Source organism: Perissodus microlepis, chromosome 11 (assembly GCF_051167445.1).
Source record: "Perissodus microlepis isolate ML-2025 ecotype Zambia chromosome 11, ASM5116744v1, whole genome shotgun sequence".
NCBI classification, from domain to species: Eukaryota; Metazoa; Chordata; class Actinopteri; order Cichliformes; family Cichlidae; genus Perissodus; species Perissodus microlepis.
In genome coordinates this window covers 16,529,276-16,545,968 of record NC_140471.1, presented here as the reverse complement: position 1 = coordinate 16,545,968, position 16,693 = coordinate 16,529,276, and the positions used below count along the sequence as shown (strand labels likewise).

The 16,693-nt window shown below is 40.4% G+C and overlaps 1 protein-coding gene across 4 annotated transcripts in view; it reads left to right on the top strand.

Moving 5' to 3' along the window:
* Window positions 1-16,693, top strand: part of LOC146377457 (PC3-like endoprotease variant B) — a 209,219-nt gene that overhangs the window by 150,353 nt on the left and 42,173 nt on the right. The window lies entirely within an intron of this gene.

Sequence of the window (16,693 nt, the reverse complement as noted above, 5' to 3'; positions counted from 1 at the left end):
TTACCCCAAGGTTGTGCAGACAGCACAGACTTTATAAAATCATTTCTGCAGTCCAAGAAAAAATGCAAAAATATAACCCCCATGGGCGTCGTAAGGACCTTGAAATATTTGGTGGTGGGTGGGGATGGCTCTGCCCAGCCCTGAAATTTTTTAGATTTTCACCCAATAAATTTTTGAGCATATATATGAGAAAAATGAATGTGGTAAAGGTTCCTAAGATGGTTCCCTAGCATAAAGTGTAAAAAACAAAACAAGTGCAGTCTTACTTCCCTTTCATCTTCATTGTCATGTTTATTTCCAACAGTAAGAGGAGAACAGAAGAATTATAGCTGTGATGTAAATAAAGCAGTCATAGGCTTGACTGTACATTGCCAATACTTCAAAATAAAATCGACCAATCCGGATCTCCCGAGCTTCTGTTTCTCTTGTGCGACAACGGCCCTGTTTGAGCTGTGACGAAAATGAACTGTGACAAACTGCGTTAACTCTGTGTGTTATCTATCTGATACCCTCCTCTTCTTCACCTCTCCAGGAGCTCTTTTTGGTGTCTCATCTCTCTGTGACACTCCTTATCTGCTCTGCTGTCTCCTCCTCTTCTCTTCGCCTCCTGATTAGATTATAAAATGTTTCTTAGTCAGTTTATTTTATATGTAGAGAGACAAAAGGCAAATGTTGTCTTTTTCTTCTGTATAATCATATGGAAAAGGTTTCCCTTCATGATGTTTATATAATACAAAACCACTTCAGAACCTCTGAGCTCGATTGGCTAGCACAAGTGCTCTCTTGTTCATGAACCTCAGCTTGTAGATGACTCATCTGCTGCAACAGCAACAGGAGACAACGCCTCCCTCACCTCCTCTGACCTCACTTGCACCTCATTGCCTTATACCTCCTTTTTATGTTTTTTATTTTTAAAAAAGGGTTATTATAACTATTGACATCAGATGCCAACAATGACTCACTCAGCTCTCTCACTGTTTTCAGGTTGTCTGTCCCATTCTCGTGAACACAATATCTCGAATTTAGCATCAACAATAACTTGTATTCAATGATTAACTAATTACATTCTGCTTGCCAGCATCACTATAATATTTCTGGCAATATCCCATAATTACCAAACTTCAAATAAATATCCAATAGGAAGAACAGATGACATCATATATCCACTGAATGATTTAAATTGTTTTGTGCATCTCCTGTGGCAGATGAATTGTACAGTCGCTTTATCTGTAAATATTCTCACTCTCCAATATTTGCCTATGTAACAAATATTTTATTTAACTAAAATGTGAAAAGTCATCTGGCCAAATAATGTCATTAAATTCATTTCAATTCAATTCAGTTCTGTTTATATAGCACCAAATCCCAGCAACAGTTGCCTCAAGGCACTTTACATTGTAAGATGAAAACCCTACAGTAATACAGAGAAACCCCAAACAATCAGAAGGCCCCCTTTGAATAAGCACTTGGTGAAAGCAGGAATGAAAACCTGCCTTTTAACAGGAAGAAACCTCAGGGAGGCTCAGGGAGGTTTTCATTTTGATACCATAAGTGCATCTCCTAAAAATGACCTTGACCTCAAGGTTAGAGGTCAAGTTTTCTGAAAATCTTCTGAACATGATAACTCAAAAGAGATGTCATCTGGGCTTTCCAAATTTATACCATTGGTACATCTACTAGGAGACTGAGGGGTAGCACTGGCAGTATCAGTATTTTGGAATTTGTAGTGTGAACGATTAGTGACGTAGTTTCAGTTACTAAAAGTTGATATCAAATTACTGCGGGCAACATTGTTGTCAGGTTAGGGCTGTGTGCAGGCAGGAGTGGAAGTAGAAGGACCCAATGTGCAGACACTCGGAGGCGGAAAGTAACTCAAAACTCAGCTTTTATTGCTGGATGGCAAAACGTGGCAAAACGTAACAAAAATCCAAAAAAAACTTACATGAACAGGCAGACGGAACACACAGCATAAAGGAGAGTAGATCACAACACAGACACAAAGAAACACAGGGCTAAAATACACAGAGGGAGCAATCAGGGAATGGGTAACAGGAGGGAAACACAGCTGGGGCAAATCAGGCCTAACGAGACAAGGGGAAGCAAAACCAGACACATTAACATCAGACATGGACTTTCAAAGTAAAACAGGAAACATAACACAGACTTACAGGCAGGCACTATAACAAAGGGAACAGAGACGTGGGACCAGGGCAGACACAGACGCTGACTGGACGTGGGGATACAGCAGACAGGGGAGACAGCAACTATGGAACACAGACAGAAAACCAGAACACTGAAACTAACCAAACCCCACCCAGAGAACCTAAACTAAGAATAATCCTAAAACCCATAAAGCAAAGCTAGAATATAATGAAATAACAAAATCAAAGAACCAAAAACACAAAACACTGGGTCGACGACCCAGGGACCCTAACAGTTGTATAATGAGAAGTTGTAGCTGCTGTCAAAGGTACTAAAAACGTCACAATTTCGACTTAAAAGTTTGTGCTGCTGTTGTGTAACAGTCATATTTGAAACTTTCTGACCTTTTCCTGCATATTTGTGAATTCAGAAATTCAGCAGTATTTCTTCATTTCTAAATACTTGTTTTTACTGCTGAAAAGCAAAGTAGTAAAATTATAAAATAATTATCTCCTACTGCCTGGGATTTAATAATTTTAATTAATTACAGTTATTACTGGTGACTTTTTGCCTCAATTGTAAATAACAGATAAAAAAATGCAGATGAACCATCAGCTGCTGCTTTGTAGGATATATGTAGGATATAAAGATAATCTTTCAGTTACGTTACACCTGTGCTGTATGCTTCATGGCATCTTGTAGGTGTAACATATAATACAGCAAGATAAAATATTTAGAGCATAAAGGAAGTTTTATGGGCAGATTTATAAAAAGTATGATTTCATTAATTATACCTATGAACTATAATTTTTTCTTAACCATTGAAAACATCACTAAAACTTTGAAACTGCTATATTTAGAAGGGCACATCCTGCAAATTTGTCAGTCTCTATTTAGTCTGGGGCGTTATAGATACTTATGTTGGCCACTGAATCTATTGAGCTATATTAGAGAAATGAATTAATCTATTAAGTGGTTAGGCTCCGATGACCCATCATGGCAGAACAGAATCCCAATGGTGATAGGGTTTAGGAAATGACTCCCCTGAAAGCTAGATGTTGGTGGTGGTGGCGGCTTGGATGGAGCTTTGAGAGACTTGAGTAAGGCAGAAATGAGGAGGAGGTGGGTTTCACAGGTGATATTCTGAAAGGGCGAATGTTGGAAGAGCGCTGAGATTTAAAGCACATAGAGTGGAGGCTCATTGGCTCAATGAAGGTGGGCAAGAAGATGATTGGACTAGTGTAATGATGTCAGCATTGAGTTTGATAGTGTGGGAATGTGGAGGTGATGCAAAGAACAGTCTAACAGCTGAACATCCGGGAAAGCAGTCAGGTGAGTGATTACAGATCTTCTTTTAAGCTCCTTTTGATTCATTGAGTATTGATAGTCTTGTCAATAGTTTTACTAGCATGTCTTTTATGTTTGTGCTCTTTGGGGAATATACTTAACTGACCACTGGGGATTTTTTTTTTTGTACTGCAACAGCACAAGTGGCCTCTTGGAAACACTGACAAGAAGGTTGAGTAGCAGCATCGTGTCCAGCTCTCCATGTTTCCAACCAAGCTAGCAAACCAAAGAGTAGAAAAGAAGGATGAGATATATTACCCTTGAGTCTGGAAGTGAAAGTCTCACTCATTTTTGTTGCACTACTCTGTCTTTAATCGGCATGAAACTAATCAGAGCAGATATAAATTAAAATCTGATGCTGTCCACATCAACTGCATCAGAGAGAATAACCTTTATTATTATAGATGGATTACAAGCCAGATGAGAATTTTCATTCAGATGTATCTGGGGTGGAGCAAGAAAGGTAAATATAATAACAAAGTGCTTTTTTTGGACTGTTAGAAAACATAAAGATTTTATGTTCGTTTTGCAGCTAGTTCTTAGCCTGTACTGACCTTTGCACGTCTATAGTATGTTGCCACATCCAAGCTTACCTGGCTATGGGAAGGTGTTTCGCTCAAACTTGCACTTACACCTGGTAGTTGGTTCGGACCACTTCCATACCACAATCAAGCTGGGCAAAAGATCCACACCAAAGGGGGAAAACAAACCTGATTTAAACCGACTAAACACCACTGGTGTAAAAACATCTCAACCTATTCTGAACCAAAGTAGTTACCCCTATGCAGTCCCCTGTTGGCTTCACTTGCAATGCCCGGGAGCAGTGTCCATCTTTTATGTACAGTTTATATCTGAGAGTTAACCTCTAGCAGTGACCTGATGTGTGACACTGCAAACAAGGCAGGCTGAAGCCTTCACTGTGGACTGGGAGCAATAACCACATATAACCTCTGGCTTGATAACAAAATATAAGTAAGAGAAAATCTCCAAACACATTAACACATATTAACATTTTATCTGTTTAACCTTAGTACTCAGGTGTTAACATAACAACCAGACTTCTACTACCTATCCACTGATGCTGTTTCCACATGCGCGCACACACACATACACACCACTTTTGTCTGTGCTCACACCTCCACACTCTCCTCATATATAAAGTGCTTCAACCACAAAAAGCAGCAGTCTGTTTTATGACAGTTGAGACAGGTGATCTTGTCCGGGGAGGAGTGTCATTGTAATCCTCTAATGTTATTATCACACCCACAGCGTGTCTGAGTGTCCGTACCTGCAGTGATTTACAGACACAGGCTGGAGGGACTGGAGTTTCTCTCTCTCTCTCAGTGTACTGTAGAACCAGAGCGAGCGAGCGAGCGAGAGAGAAACCCATGCTCTTCTAGACATCCCATAAACGGTTTTACAATGCTTTCACAGTGTCTGCCAGGCGATGACATACCGGTAATCAGTCATAGTGTTAGTGATGCTTTTCCCTCCTCACCGTCTCACTCACCTTAAACTTGCTTCTCTTCATCTTTGCTGTAACTAACACTCCTCGCCTCTCTTTGTAGTTTTTTTTCCTCAACAGTCCTCTCCTCTCCTTTTCCCTTTTTGCTCGCTGTTATTCTCGCTCACTCCTTTCTTATTTCTCTCTTCCATCCCCTCTTTCGCAGCATGCCATGTCATAAAATAGATTGTAATTACTGTGTTGCTGTGAGAAGAATGGATTAATTAAAATATAATGATGCCGATCACACCAGCGGGCGTCTGTTGAAATCTGCCCATTTAGGGGCTATGGCAGAGGACTTGTAATGCCCTGATCATACTGCAGCGGCCACACTAATTATAAAGAATGGTTTATTACATGCGTCAGGACGGGTGGACCAGGTAGTGCCACAAGCACAGGGTCACTTACCATCAATAAGGTTGTTGCAATACATTAAAGATTAGATGTGATATCTGTAACGAGAGGATCCAGGTTTAAGAAAATTAAAGACAGTCCTGAAGCGCGTCGCTGTATGAGGTTAGACAAGAGATGCTTTCATTAGTACTTGAGGTCCTGAGAAGAAGATGGCTTAAATAAAATCAGGAAGAAAATGATAAAGAGCAGAGTGTGTTTTCATTATTAATATTATTATTACCATAAAATAGTCCAACTGTACAGAATTATGTTTCTAAAAGTAGGCTTTGGACAGACATAAAGTAGATCTGTTATACTAATTTCAACTTTAAATCTTTTTGGACTCAAATAGTGGAACTTGCATGATTCTTAGTGTAAATAATCCTTATTTATTCTTATGTATAATCTTTGTACTGGTCCTTGTTTCGTTTAGTTCATCCACTGTCTGAAACAAGCTTTGTCTCATTGGCTCACCTTCATAAATAGCAGGTCTGAAGAGCAGTTGTATGTATAAGGAGACCAAATTAAGGATATCTGCTGTCACTGACACCATACAGTGTAGAAAAAACTGTCTGAAACTGAGTGTTTAGAGCAATCTGAAGCCAGAGCTTATGGTTCACAGGGACTACATTCGAATCTGTTGGCCCAATTATTTAAAGCTTTGATCATATTTACAATGACCAGCCCCTAGACATGCATAGGACAGACATAAGAAAAAAGTATAGGGCAACTTTAGGAGTAAGCAACAATACTATGTTGTAGAAATTCAATTCACTGTTAGTTATATGGCACCAACTCAAAAAACAGTAGCCCCAAGCCACTTGATATTAAGATAAAAGTAAGGTAAGACCTTACCTTAAGGTATTACAAGGTAAGACCCAATCCCAACAGTTACACAGCCCCCTTTAGCAGGAGTGTCACTGAGTGGAAGGCTTTGGAAAATGTGAAAAGGGCATAGATTTGGGAAAACTGTGTTTTCTTAATTTTTTCTCCATGGCCATTCACACTACAACAAAATAACTAAGTAATAGATAAATAACTGTAATCTACTAATAGAAATTACATTTTTTTACACATCACTTCCTTATAATTTAGTCCCAAAATGTTGACCTGGCAAAAAATGAGTACTTAGCGACAGCGGGAAGGAAAAACTCACTTTTAACTGGAAGTCAGCAGAACCGGGCTCAGGTAGGGGCAGCCATCTGCCACGGCAAGTTTGGGGTTGAGGGGAAAGAGAAACTGAAACTGCACAGTATTCATACAGACCCACATCTTTCAGCTGATGCCTGTTCCTCTAAAATCAAGAAATATTTTTCTTATTGTCCAAAAGTTTCATTTTGTTACCGAAATCAGCATGTTAGTCCTCTAAATAATGACTGACTTTGCCGTGCTGTCAGCGCCAATCTGTCGCAAACTCGAGTTTCTTGTGAAGATTCAAATAACAGCTTTGAAGTGCAGTTTTTAGCAAACATTAATCAAACAGCATCAATAGTTAGAGGCTGTACAGCAGAGGATTACTGATCCGTCAGAGCGAGACGGTGTTCGCAGGATGGACACAAAACGCAAACAACAGAGCAGAACATTATTTCTTCTTTCAAAAAGTTAGCTTTCGCTTTAATTGAGGAAAATCAGAGTTGCTGGATGTAACCTCTTTAAAAGTTTTGTTGGGAGCATGTGCGGATTGGGGACAGATGGCTGCAGAGAAAGCATCGACTGCATGGCTTTGTTAAAGCTGCAGGAAAAATAGCTTCCTTATAGATGTTGGGTGAGTTGGCATTGATGTGTGTGTGTTGGGTGATTTGGTGGGGCGTTGGGTGGGTGGAATGGGTCGCACGCATCCTAGAGTTCCCATCTGTTTGACCTCCATATAGACTGGGAGCTTTCGTAAAAAGCAACAAAAAAAACAACTCTGATGTTGGGGAGCGACCCACCACCCTCTGCCTCTCCACCCTCTGCTCCCACTGCCATGACGACAATAAACATGTCAGCCGCCACACGCCACAGCAATCTGCAATCAGATTTACTGTGCATGAAATATGGTGGTGCTTTTATTGGTCCAAAGACTTGTCACTCATAATTTATAGGTTGTTGCCGGGCCGGCTGTGATGTCAGCCGGCTCCCAGCACCCTCAGGAGAATCAGAAGAGAGAGTGGGGGGGTGTTGGGGGGAATAGAGATATAAAAGGACAAAAAAACTGTGTGTATGAGTCTGAGAGGGGAGAGGGAAAGAAAGGTGATGGAAATGGGTGAAAAGACGAAAAAGGAATAACACGCATCCATCCTGTCTCTCTCCGTGCTGAGTTTATCAGACTGAGGGAGTGAATGTGTCAGGTTTTTTTCTAGGAACTCTACAAATGGATCTCCCTCTTCTCTTCTCTCCTTTCCTTTCCTCTCCTCTGGCGTTGCTCTGTAGTCTTTGAACATTGACACCTATTGATCACATGGTCTGCGAAGGGAAGAAAAAAAACACAGCAACAAATCTGCGTTTCACATCTCCACTTGAAGCCTCTCTAATCTAGAAATAGAACTAGGAGAGTCTGCAGCAGAGGGATGACGTACGGAGAACAAGCAGAGCGTCCAGACGGGCTTAATTTCATTTAATCTCTTCTGATAGCATAGGTGCAACTACAGTAATTATCCTGTGGGAGATTGAGATAGAAAATAACAGTGGTGGAATAGATCAAAGAAACGCTGCCCCGGTTACAAAAAAACCAAAGTGAATAATATGGAGAATGCATGAGTGGTGAAATGGTGTCTTTAAAAAAAACGAGGGAAAAAACTGTGGCATTAAAAAATGAGATAAGATTCAATCCCTCTTTTGAAAAATGATACTCTGTTCATGGAGAACTATTAGAATGTTTACATTTGCGGCATTTTGTTCCATATCAAAATAATTAATTGCCTCCATTTTCAAATTAAAAGTACATTACAACACAATTAAGGATGCAAATGAGCCTGGGCCTGTCGCGAGGAGCCAGAAAAAGTGAAAGAGTGACTGCGTTGATGTATGAGGCCTCGCGTGCCTTTTTGTGTATTAGGTGTGTCGCAATGGATCATTGTGCACGGCTGTGTGTGTTTGCGTAATCAAATACAGAAAGAATGTGTCGTTATTGACGAGGAAGACTCAGTGTTGAAATTCCATCAGCCCGGGGACATAAATCAGAGCTCTGCAGTAATAAACAACAGAGTAATTAGGTCACTCTTCCCTCAGCAACTGGAAGAGCTATTCTTTTTGTTTTTAAGGCCTCTGCTGTGGTTTTGAAAATCACCCGACATGAACAGTACGCACACTTTTACATGCATACACGTACATATTTCTCCGTCTGTCCTCCCTTCTAAAGGCTCTGACCTCCAACGAGCCTGTTTCATGAAAGATTTCTACATCGTGGTCGGATCCAGGAACAGTAAAACATAATTTTGTCATAACCTTCCCTCTTCGGAGGGAAAACAGATATAAAAGTATATAGCCTGTGGTTTACTGCAAGTCCCCCTCACCCAACCTGGCTGCACGCAGGGGTTGATGGATGCTGGGCGTCGGCCGCCTTTTAATTGCTCGTAAATTTTTGATCCAGGGGAAAAAAACGCGACATTCTCCTTGTCCCCCGGCGACATGGGTGACAGAGCTGCTCAGGAGGGAATAAAAGAACCTCGGCGAGCAACAGCGGGAGGATGGGAGGTAGAGGAAAAGGATACACACAGGCACAATGACACAGTTTCAGATATAAAGACACGCAGGTGCAGGAAGCATACTAAGTAGAAGGCCTTGTGAGCACACGAAGGACCTTTAAAAGCTATCGCTATGATGAATTTTTATACGGTAAAATCTTTTATACGGTCCACATCGACAAAAAGCAGTAACAGTTGTTTTCTGTTTATAAATGATGATGATACCAAATGCCATCCCTGGCTTCTAGAAATGATGTCTGTAGATATTTTTGATTAACATTTTAAGTCATAAAGTCCCCACTGTCTAAAATATCCTGGTAGAATTCAGTAAACAAATGGACAACCATAGGTTTTGTGTAAATTCTTGTAAGCACACTGACAAGAAGAGAGCCAGTGAAAACTTGTAACTGCTGTGGTGTTAAATCATTTTGAGTGAAGATTTCGAAGGTGATCGCAGTATTGTAACACAAACGGGGTGAAGCCTGCAAGCTTAAAAGACAACTTGAGCTGTGCTGCATCATACACATGTAACATGCCTCATCCCCACCACGTGATAGACCAAACACACGCTCACAATTAAGTTGCAATTTTTTATTTTTTTTACCCCTGCTGTGTTTGTGTAAATAACACTTACATAGATAGCATTTTAATTTTTAAATAACAGGAAGTTTTATCAAAGAAAAACACTTTTTAGTCTTGTTCCATTACCTCTGTGGGAAAACACGACAGAAATTGTCCACGTCGAGCACTCACTGCGTCTTGTGGATCTATGAAAGGAAACAGTACAGGGCAAAGAACTGAGGTGTAGTAGCCTGCACAATGCACATGCAGATCTTTTTTCTTCTTTTACTGTGGAAGTGTCCTTTAAGCGCCTGCACGACGCTCACAGTAATGAAGATGAAATTGAAAAATGGGCTTTAAAATCCATTTCTGCAGACTTGCGACTGTTGCCAAGCCTAACAGATGCTCATCTGATCGATTTCCTACCCCGTTTGTCTTCTTCCCGAGATGAAAGTATGAGAAGATAAATACAGGTTTATCCCACCATTTGCTTGTACATTGCGGTAAGGTCCGACAACCTGCCGGGGATTTTGATTATTTCCTTCTTCCATGTCAAACTCAGCCTAGCATCAGATCCTATCACAATTTTTTTTCTTATTTTTTTCTATCCTCTTTCCCTCCCTCCTCCCCACCCCTGCTGTTCGTGTTGTTCCAGTCTCATTTGGTGGTTCTCAGCTCACCAGGTTTGGCCTGTTGTGATCTCTTCCCTCTCTCCATCGATTTTGCCTCCTCTACCTACACCCCCACTCCCCCGGGGCTGGCCAAATCAAGACACACGGTGATAATCCAGAGGTCACAATCTGGACCCGAGTTCAGAGGTTGAAGGGTGCTGGTCAGGAGCCTGCTCAGCTCTGTGTGCGTGTGTGCATGTGTGTGTGTGTGTGTCTGATAGTAGGGATGAGAATGGCGATTAAGGTTCTAATCAGAATTATACTCAGACATATATAGATTGACATAAAAACCTGCAACATATTTGTTATCAAATATAATTTAACATTTTATTTAAATTCTGTTTCTTGATGATTTAAGTGAACTAAGATGTTACTTTGTCACCCTTAAAAACAGTGACAGTATCCACTATTGTGCTATAAATGCAGTGGTTTGGTTGGTTTGAATGTGCATTCTCAGCAATTTTTTTAATAGAAAATGGAATTATGGCTGAGGTTCCAGAGTTTTCCTTTCTCCTTTATGATCGCTAAATTACAAGGTCTGATGACATAATTTAAAACACTCCAAAAGTTTAAAACACTCCAAATTCTTTCATCTTAAATGAAATGTTCAGTGTTCTCCAAAATGTTACAATAAAGTATAACATCCAGACATCCATGAAAAGGAGCATTTACAAAGTTGAACAGAGTTAGTTAACAGTTAGCTCGCTAGTTTGTTTGTCACAATAAAATTTTGAAGCCACCGTCTTTTCTCTGGTGACAGTTTTGCTTTTAATTAACATTTTCAAAATGTGTATTTGTATAAAAAAAAATTCCAGCAAGTCTTGGTCCTGATATACACCGGCTACAACAGCCAGAGTTTTGCCCATTGTCATCAAACATAGCCAGTGGGTTGCCAGATTGCATGGTAGTGATAAATAGACTTTTTCAGCATCTGGCTCTCCTCCCACTCCATGCACAGAGGTTTGTTTGTTTTTGTTACAGATACCTTGCTCATTTAATTAAGATTATAATATTTTCATATCCTCCTATTATAAATACAACCGGTCATTTTAAAAGCTATATTTAGTAGAGTAATGTAATTTTTACTGACTGTACAGATATAGCTTTTGAACTGCTTTGCAACATCTTCTTTTCAAGTATGTAGTATATGAACACCACCTCCATTGGTAGACACAAATAGCCACAGGGTCTTCTTAGCGACAAAGCACCTTTTACAAAAACAAAAACTTAATCAGGAGAAAGTCTTATGTATGAAATCATCTCTGGCAAACGAAGAGTGAGAACATCTTAGCAAAAAAGGAAATATGCTGAGAATAAAGAAGAATGTTTAACAAAGATATCGACAATGCATGTCTTTTTGGAGCAAGAAAAGGTTTAATTTTAATAGAATGAAAATAGTTATCCAGATTCTCTGATATCGCTGTTACAGTTTTTCAGAGGCTAACCACCTTAGCTGCAGTCGTGCTGCCGGCTGACCGCCTCGCAGACCCACAGCTCTCTTCCACCGGCCACAAAGGGAAAGAGAGATGGGTGAGCCTGATCAACCCCAGTAGTGTCAACCCAATTACTCATTCTCTTAAAGGGCTATTAAAACATAATTGCCCAGCGATTTACATCCAAGTTAACGTGGCCCCGAGATAATTTATTATTTTCCATAAGCCCTATCTTTTGTGTGCCGACTGAAAGAGCGTGTGGGGGAGAAAGAGAGGGAGACTGTAATTTCCTGAGTCATGAAGAAAGGCATGTTGGCAGCCCAGTGTAATTGTTTAAACCCCACTCTCAGACACCTTCCAGTCACCCCCTTTTAATCCTCGTTATCGCTCTCATTAGCCTGGGGTCAGGGGTCAGCCAGCTCCCTCTAGAAACACAAACACGGCACTGGGAAGAGGAAGTCATGGATGGTGGGCTGGAGGAAGGACTCGGTGAATGGGATGGAGATTTTCACTTCAGTTCTGAGCATATTGTCTTTGCTTTATCTGTCTTTTTATTTGTATATTAGAGTTAATATCATTGTTTTAGGGTGTAAGAGAAATGCAACAGTTATGAAGGAGAGTTTAGGTGCTGTACCAAAGCATGTAAATGCCATAGTAATTAGAAATGTAATTGAAATGTATGAAGTTATTAGAGAAGTTAAGCTTTCAGAAGGTCATTTTTGTTTTGTAAAAGCTGCATTTGCTGCTACTTATTTTAATCTATATTCATTGCATCAAAATCCATTAATTTTGTAATCCAAACCTGAATGTGATCCAGTCGACTCCATTAGAATCCAGCTCAAGAATGGGAGAATATTATGTGTATTCAAAGTAGGGATTTAATTCCACGCAGACAGACCAACAGATGTTGTTTCCAGCTAGACAGACAGACTAGCTCGACTAGCATTGCAAGCTAACACATTAAGACTTCTGGTCTTGACACAAATATTGGAGACGAGAGACGATGAGTGTATTTACATAACTGTTTTTCCCAGAAGCCACGTGCTGTCCTTTCCCCCTCCTACTCTGTTTTTATGACCAGGAGGAGTTATTCTTGTCTCTTAGTTGTAAACATTAGCACACGCTTTGACCATAGACAGTATTTAAGATGGACATAGCTTGGTCTGGAAAGCAAAGCCACTATTGACTTGTCTGGCTGCATTCATTGTAATGGCCCCCAAAGGGGGGCAAGGACCTGCGGTTATAAAAAGTCTTCCTATAAAAGTCTTGTGTAAACACTTACCTGACAAAACATTAGATCAGTTTAGTAAATTCTGGTCATTCAGAAAGCAGCATTATCTGGGTATGCTCAGTCACGATTTGTTAGCCAGTGAGCTTGCTGTTTCCAAGTTACCTCTGCCCCTCATTCGTCACCTGCATTTGCAAAACGCCAAGATGGCAACAGCGAAAAACCTCTTCTCGAGACTTTAGAATCAGACTTGATAAACCAGTGGGTGACATTATGCTAGCTTTGTGCATCTTATATAACTGTCTATGACTTTGATGCAAGGGAGCTGGAGCTCTGACATAATTACCAAAGTCCTTTGTTACTGGCTCAGTGAACCTTATAGGGCTGCCAGACTAGTCAGCTGTCACATATGGGAAGCAAAATGCAGCTCTGTTAAATTAAAAGCAAAAATGGTAATTTTACCTAAACTAACAAAAAAGTAGATTTACTTTTCAAATGTGATATAAAAAATCATGAAAAATGTGTAATTTGCTCTTCGAAGTTAGTTTTTAAAGTGTTTATGAAAGAAAGTAAAAACTACTAGACCAGTGTTAAGACTTTTGTTCTCTTCCGTACTTACACGATCAAATTTTAAAATGCAGAAATTTATCCAGGCATATGTTTTACACAGTCCTACAAAAGATTGCAGGAACACTTTTTAATTAGAGTACAGCATCACATCAGTTAAACTTGTGGGACATTGATCTGGTCAGGGATGTTTAAAACCAGTTTGTTGTTTTGGTGTTAATGAATTTAACAACAGGTGCACTAGATGGGCAACAATGAGAAAACCCCCCAAAACAGGAATAGTTTTACATGTTGAGGCCACTCATTACCTTATCTGACTGTTACACAGAGAGATTACACAGTTAGTCGAACTCCTCCAGGATGGCACATCAATACGTAGCAATAAACTAAAGCCCACGTCTACTTTATTAGGCTATAGTGTAGAGTGACAGAACTGAACACAATGAGTAACCTTTCATTTTTAAGTGCATGCAATTTAAAGTTTCAAAGCTCTAATGTGCAGCTGTCATGTTTGGTAAATGGTAAATGTATTAACAGGTATATTTAGGCCTTTTTTACTGCTTTGTGTGATTCTGATAATCAAATCTGCAGAATAATTTTCTGGAGGATTACTTGTGTTGCATTTTAGTGTTATATTTTTTAGGCTCTTTGTATATCTGTCGCTCATTCCTCTGATAATGTCTCTGATTGGAGTAGGCGGTGCTCAATTGATCCATTTTGTGCAGAAGTTAAATGACGCATGAAACGTTCCTTTTCTTTCTGTGAATTGGCCCAGAGCCTGAAGCAGAAAGCTTGGTTAACAGAGAAAGTTGATAGCCGCCATCTTGAAAACCATTTTAAGTTTTGTCAGACCAGCTAATCCAAAGATAGCCTGTCTGTTTTGAACTGGAACTTCACTTTGCTGATTGTTTTCTGTGTTGACACCTTGCTTGAGAACTGTGTGACAGCTTCAGTCGGGTGCTTTTAAAAAACATGTTTCTGTTATTTCGTTGGTTTGTGATCACTCGAAGCCAAGCGTCAGGAAGAAGTTGCTACAGTTCTTCTGTCTCTTGTTGTAGCCCAGACTGACTGTGTCTTTTAAAGGTCACTGTGGACAGCTTCGTCTTGTTCCTCAAATGGTTCTTTTTATGACCCCAATCAGATGTTACTATGTGATGGATGAAGCACCTAAAACGTTTGCATGTACAATAATTCGCCTTCACCTCCTCACATTCTTTCTCCCCCATTGGTTTGAATACATAGTCTCACTCTAGTAATATATTCCCTGTGATAAATGAAGTTCAAGTTATAGTATGTTCTGAAATTAATTCTCAGGCAGCTGCTTAAGGTGTTAGAGAATATAATTTACACCTAGCAGCACAGTGTAACATGCTAATGTCACTCCCTATGCCATACAGTATGACAAGGTTTCAGCTTGATAGGTCATCAAAACATAATCCCACTATCATGCCTTTTGCTTTTACATCAGCTGTAAATTTATTTCCAGCATAGTTCTCAGAAACTGTCTCCCACTGTTGCTGTGATCCTGCTCACCTCCACTGAGCCGTCTGCAGGAATCACAACCTTGTTTCCTCCCCAGTGTCCCTTTCTAATTGAAGCTAATAAAGATCAATTAAAGTCATTAAGGGCTTTTCTTAAACGAGGCCTGGCTACTAAATGCATTAGCAGGCTCTCTGTCCTCCTCACTATATACTACATGTCTCTCTCTTCCCTAATTGTGTATGCACTGAGGTGTGTTAGGATCTGTGGAGGCCGAGGTATTTCCAGGGACACATCATTGAACAGTAATGCTAGCTTCTCTAAGAGCTGTCAACCACTGCACCTGAGGAGAGCATTGGGTTTGCATTATTTCTGCCACATAGATAATGCTGAGATTCGGTCTGCTTTATGTAATTATCAGAGACGTTTTACAGGGAAAGTATCATTTTAATGATTGTGATTGCCTATGGAACCTCATAGTACTCAAGAAATATGTTCCATATATTTTTGATTAACAGTTACTGGTTACCTGTCTGGCAAGTTTTACCATTTACTTTTGATTCCTATACTCTTCTAATAGCAGTGCTTTTCTTTATCCAGTGATTGACCCTCTATATCAGGATCCTAAAAAACACAAAACGCAACTTGAATCTTATGCAAAAAGAGGCAACAGATGTCTACAAAATTAATGCAGCTCCTCCAGTCAATACAAACGCAGTAAATAGATCCACAAAGACATGCACATTTCAGCCATTATACCCCCCAAAAATGCATTAAATTCACACGTACATGTGGGTACAGTATGTTTGGTTACACTAAGACACTGAGATTCCTGTGTCTGTAAAGTTAGGGTCAGAGCGATACTGCATTATCCAGCTACTGTAGCGCTCGAGCTCTATTCTTACCACAGATTCAACAGAAAACAAGTGATGTGACAGAGCGATAAGAGAGATGAAGAAGAAGGAGAATTGACCCATTCACAGGACAGCAGGGTGCCTGATGGTGCTACCGTGAGCTGACAGGACTGTCAACACACTTCATACAGAGGACTGTGTGTGTGTGTGTGTGCACGTGTGCATCTACATGCACGTGTGAGTGTTTGTATCTGAGAAAATATATGTGAGTTTCCCTGTGTGTGCTTGCATGTCCTCTGCGTGTGAGATTACAGTGTGTATGTAACCGAGAGCGCGTACAGTATGTGTGAGACCGTGCAGATTGTGCTCACATTAGTGCAAGTGAGAGAGAGAGCTTATGTATCTGTTAGCATTTTAAGACTAAGCCTTAGCCGATACCGCATCTCGCTTCTGTGCGTGCTCAGTTTGAGGTGTGTGTGCGTGTTTGTGTGTCTTCATGTGCCTGTCCTGCAGCTTGAGTACATTATAGCAGCCATTCTGGTACAGAGACAAGGCGGAAAGCTCCCGATCACTCAGCCTGGGCTCTGCCTCCCTCTCCATATGGCCACGGAAAGCCTCGGCTGCCTCCCCGGGCCTCTGCCACTGCGAAAAAGCAATTGTGTGTAATGTGTAGGAATTAAGTATCCCATCATTCAGCGCAGACATGCAATTAAAAGAGCTGCAGCCGTCACTCGCGGTAGACATTGCGTGAGTCATGTCACTATAACTCAGCGAGGCTGATGGCTGCCATTTTTTTGTTCTTAAGAGAGAGAGGAGTAAACACAGAGACACACACTTCCTGTCTCTTGT